General features: G+C 37.5%; 1 pseudogene; it reads left to right on the top strand.

Moving 5' to 3' along the window:
- Nucleotides 1-1,905: 1,905 nt before the first annotated feature.
- Nucleotides 1,906-2,987, top strand: LOC137960937 (pathogen-related protein-like; annotated as a pseudogene).
- The last annotated feature ends 1,633 nt before the right edge of the window (nucleotides 2,988-4,620 follow it).

Here is a 4,620-nt window from a genome sequence, read left to right as displayed (position 1 = left end):
CCAATGTTTTAGTGCATCCAAGAACACCATAATTTTGTTGATAAAAATGGTTGCTTGTATGTATTTGTTGATAAAAATGGTAGCTTGTATGTACTACTAACATTTTAAACCTATGTTTAGACACAATTGTGTTAGGAATTAAACTCTAAACTAACGAGAACAATAATAATAATCGCAGAAGAAAGGAAAAACAAACATGAAAATAAACAACAAGATTTATACAGGTTTGCCTCAAGGTGAGACTACGTCCTGTCTTCCGCTGCTGCAGTAATCCACTATGAAGATGAAATAGTTTACAAGAGAAATCGCACACTTACAAGTGTTTCTCTCTAACCTCTCGGGCTGCAACTCGAGATGCTCCTTGGATTAAGATGATAAAACCCTAATAGCGGTGTCCCTCAATTATAAAGAGAAAATTAGGGCAACCGTAATACAAGAGTAAAATCTCCAAACTGCCCTTAATGAAACAACAGTTAATATATCGTAGACCAGGCGGGGCTCCACCCCCACAACCCCAGGAGGGGGGGCTTCCCGCCCCCTTCCAACCCCCACGACGACCTAACCACGCAAGTCAATCCGCGACCAACTCAACGTAGGGCGTTAATTAGGCTCCACAACTTAACAAATTGCTCCAAGAAACTCTATGCTAGTGAAGAGAGCAAAAGTGATTAAGTCAAGTTGCACAACAAAGTGCTAGCTTGCAAGATGGGTGAGTGGATAAATTGAAGATTAGACATTGTTGTCAAAATGACAAGCAAGAAGGAGGCCAAATTCAAGACTCAACGAATTTTAGATCATTAATATCTTTTTTTCTTCCAAATTTATTTTGTTTATCAATCAAGATTTATTAGTGAAATTTCCTTAGAGCTTTAAAATAGAAATGGAGAAATATGATTGAACTTTGCAAAATTAATCACCTCAAGGTGGCAATAAGTGATGTGGGAGAATTTTCTATCACAACTATTTGCAAAATGCTTTGTGGGTTGACGAAGTAGCATCAAATGAGACAACTAACCAGAGGCAAAGGTGCACTTAATAGGTCACACATTTAAAGAATACAAATTGCAACATGTTTAGATGAGGCACATCATGTGGTATTATAATTGTATCATTGGATACAACAAAACCTAGATATTGGAGTTGCATCATTGATCGTAATTGAAATTGTACGTTTCTCACTATCCAACCCTTTCACAAGGTTCCCAATTTTAATCAAACAATAAAATAAATAAGTTTTAGCATGCAACTGAATTTTCATTTGAAAGATCCTTCATTCGGATTACTTTAACAACAAGTAATAAGATGAATCAATTCGGATTACTTTAACAACAAGCAATAAGATGAAATATTTTTAAGCACAACCGATGACTTTTGTTGTTGTTGTTGTTATTATTATTATTAATATCCTATGGATTTGTTGATTCCTTAATTTCCAAAACTTTATCAAGAAGATGTCAAAGAATGATATGTCTTGCAGTTGTTTTTTACAAGGATGCAAGTTCAAAGGTGACCTGGCAATGAATGCAAAATGAAAGCTACAATAAGCTGATTAAATATTAACATTTTTTCTCATTCAATCACTATACCTCTAAAAGCATATTTCATGTGTTTTATATTTATGATTCCTGGAAGCTTTTGCAAAGTCAATTTATTGATGCCGCTATAGATCCATAGGAAACTTCTCTGGGCTGTCACTTGAGAAGCCTCCTTTGAAAGTTAAAATGTCTCTTAGTGGCCTGGAAAATTACCGAAAGTCATGCACAGAATAGCCATCGTAAATCATAACAGATACAGAGAACTACATTTTTTCCGTCTTGAACTAATTTCCTTCAGAAAAAAAAAAAGACGGTATACCACCAATCTTTAATCCCTTGAAAGAGTTGAAACTTCAACCTTATATAATGGATGGATCTAAATCATTTATGTATCCACCAATCTCCAGAGTCCAGAGTCTTCAGACCCTTTCTTGTCTCACAACAAAGAGTAGCCGAGGCTTTCATTATGGGCGATAAGTACAGATCTCACATCTATGGAGAAGGAGAGAAGAACACTGTGTGGAGGTTTGGAGGTCCTCCGAATTATGATGTAGTGAACAAGCTCTTTGAAGAAGGCCGAACAAATGTACAAATCGACTTTGCTTGGCAGCATTTTTTTTATTGATCCATACATTTCCTTTTGAGTGACGATATTACGAATATTTTGTAGGTATGGCCGGAGGGATCCCTTGAAGAAAGAGTTCAGAATATTATGAAGACGTTGGAGATGGAGATCGTTCACAAGGTGAACGCGGAGGACTACAAAAGTGTTAATGCTGAAAAATACTCGCACAGCGTCAATGGTAATTAATATTCATAAGATTTCTCTCCGCGTAAAATCTAAAGAACAAAGATGTTATATCAGTAATTGCGTGACTTGTTTCCATACAGGGAGGCGCGCCATGTCTTGACGAGAGGTTATGAAAGTAGGAGGTTACAATGCATTTCTGCAGACATCGTTGCCAGAAAGCTTGAGAGCTTACAACCCAGATGCGGAAACGTCGCAGTCATCCAAAGAGGCGTTCGAAAGAACATTTCCTCGAGGATTTGCTTGGGAAGTAATTGAAGTTTATTCTGGCCCTCCTGTGATCTCCTATAAATTCAGACACTGGTCTTTCATGGAGGGTCCCTTCCAGGGGCATCCTCCGACAGGAGACTTGGTAGAATTCTATGGTACGGAAATCGTGCGGGTAAATTTCCTCTGCCTCTTCTTCTATATACAACCATTACTCTTCTTCTGCTCTTCTTATTCAACCTCATCTTGTTGGGTGACTAATTTTACTGTTGCATGCCGCAGCTGGACGAGTCGAACCGAATTGAAAGGGTGGAGTTCTTTTTTGACCCCAGCATAGTGATCGCCTCTCTCATTGGAGGATCCAAAGCTGATGCATCTGAAACGCCTAACTTCTCAGCTCCTGGCTGCCCTCTCTTTAACAAGTACTAAATTCCCTTTGTCAGCTGAGTTGAACAAATAAATGTCTTCAAGACATATTAAATAATTTACTGTATGGTTGATTACTGTGACAGAGATCTGGCTTGAAAAGGTGGCAGAGATTTTATCAATGGAAAACCTGATCAAACTAAGAGTTTCAAAATCAACATAACGAGGAATTAATAGAACCCATATTGATAGAGGAGGTTCAAGAAGCTCTACTCTCATTATGCACAACCTGCCGAATTGGTTTTCAACTTATAATTAGTAAAACTTATTGGGATATTGTTCAAACAGATCTTTTTATCAAATAAACAACGTCTCCCTTTTACAGGAATCCCTACTGATCATGGTGAAACACGAAGAGTTTTCATTCCGAAAGTCTCCAACCCTGAAAGCACTAAAGACTTTAGATGCATTAGTTGGAAGTAAAATCTTGTCTAAAGTGAGAAAGAAGTAACAGGCACAACCCTATCCAACAAAAGTGGATGGATTTCAAGATACGATCAGCTCTTGCAATTGAGGGATGTGGTGATTGAGTGTGTTTAGAGAACTGACAATATCATTAAAGAGAAGCCTGTCTATTTTCATTGAAACGAGAAGCCACATCTATACTTGGTCAATCTTTCTGGACAAATAGGGACCTACATAACAATGCTATGAATGACTACTCTCAAAAAAAGAAGATAAACTCTTTGATGTCAACAAGTGGAATCCTTTTTCAAACAACAACGTTTCTCCTCAGTGAAGAATAAATGTCTTATCTTCCCAGCCCTAGAGAGGTCTGTTGAGCCAAATGGTCCTTCAACAAAACATTAACAAAAAGACATTTGGCAGCATAGGAAATTAAGGAACTAAGGAAAAGAAAATAAATTATAAGCTAAAAGAAGGAACAAGAAGGATAATTCTTCAAAATGAAGGACTTCAAAGTGTTTTAATGAGCACGGATCTAATATGAGTGAGCAAGTGTAAAGAGCAAGGGTAAAGAACTTACTTGGATCATTTGAAATATGTTGGGCTGCTCCATTATCAACCAGCCATGGTAGAATGAATCTTGAAATCTGCAGAGACTCATTCGCCATCGAATCTTGAAAATCTGCAGCTAATGCTTACGTACCAGAATGTTTTTCCTTGAAGCTCTTTATAAACTGTGTAGTCCAACTTTTTAGTATGATTCAGTCTACCATATACTGACTGACTTGAGCCCCCTTTATTTCTGATTAGTACCTCCTCGTAGGCTACCTTATTATTATTTATTCCTTTATTATCTCTACCAGTAAAATTGTCCCTTCTTTCCTCCATACCCATTACTAACAAAAGCAGTAGAAGTCTTTTTATTAACATAAAACCTCCCATAAAGTGTTCATGTTGCAAAAACAATGACAGGAGCTGCTCAAAAGTGGGTAACCCTTCCTGAGTGACCAAAGACTAAACAAAGATTTGGTACTCTTCACACGGCCCCTTAACAGATACATGACATTTTCCTTGATGGGAACTGGCCGCCCTAAAGCTCCTACCTGGCTGCAGAGGGTCATAACAAAGTTGTAATTGTTTGAGGCAAATCTATCACCTAGTTTTTTACCCGTTTATAGGTATCCAGTATGTGGAAGTACAAGTTAAAAAAAAATCCATCATGTGATATATATGAAATCG

Source organism: Aristolochia californica, unplaced genomic scaffold, assembly GCF_029961685.1.
Source record: "Aristolochia californica isolate CCGP_79_NKW_82.1479 unplaced genomic scaffold, dmAriCali1.0.hap1 SCAF_301, whole genome shotgun sequence".
Classification (NCBI taxonomy): domain Eukaryota; kingdom Viridiplantae; phylum Streptophyta; class Magnoliopsida; order Piperales; family Aristolochiaceae; genus Aristolochia; species Aristolochia californica.
Note: the sequence above shows the minus strand (reverse complement) of the source record. Positions and strands in the feature narration are given on the sequence as shown.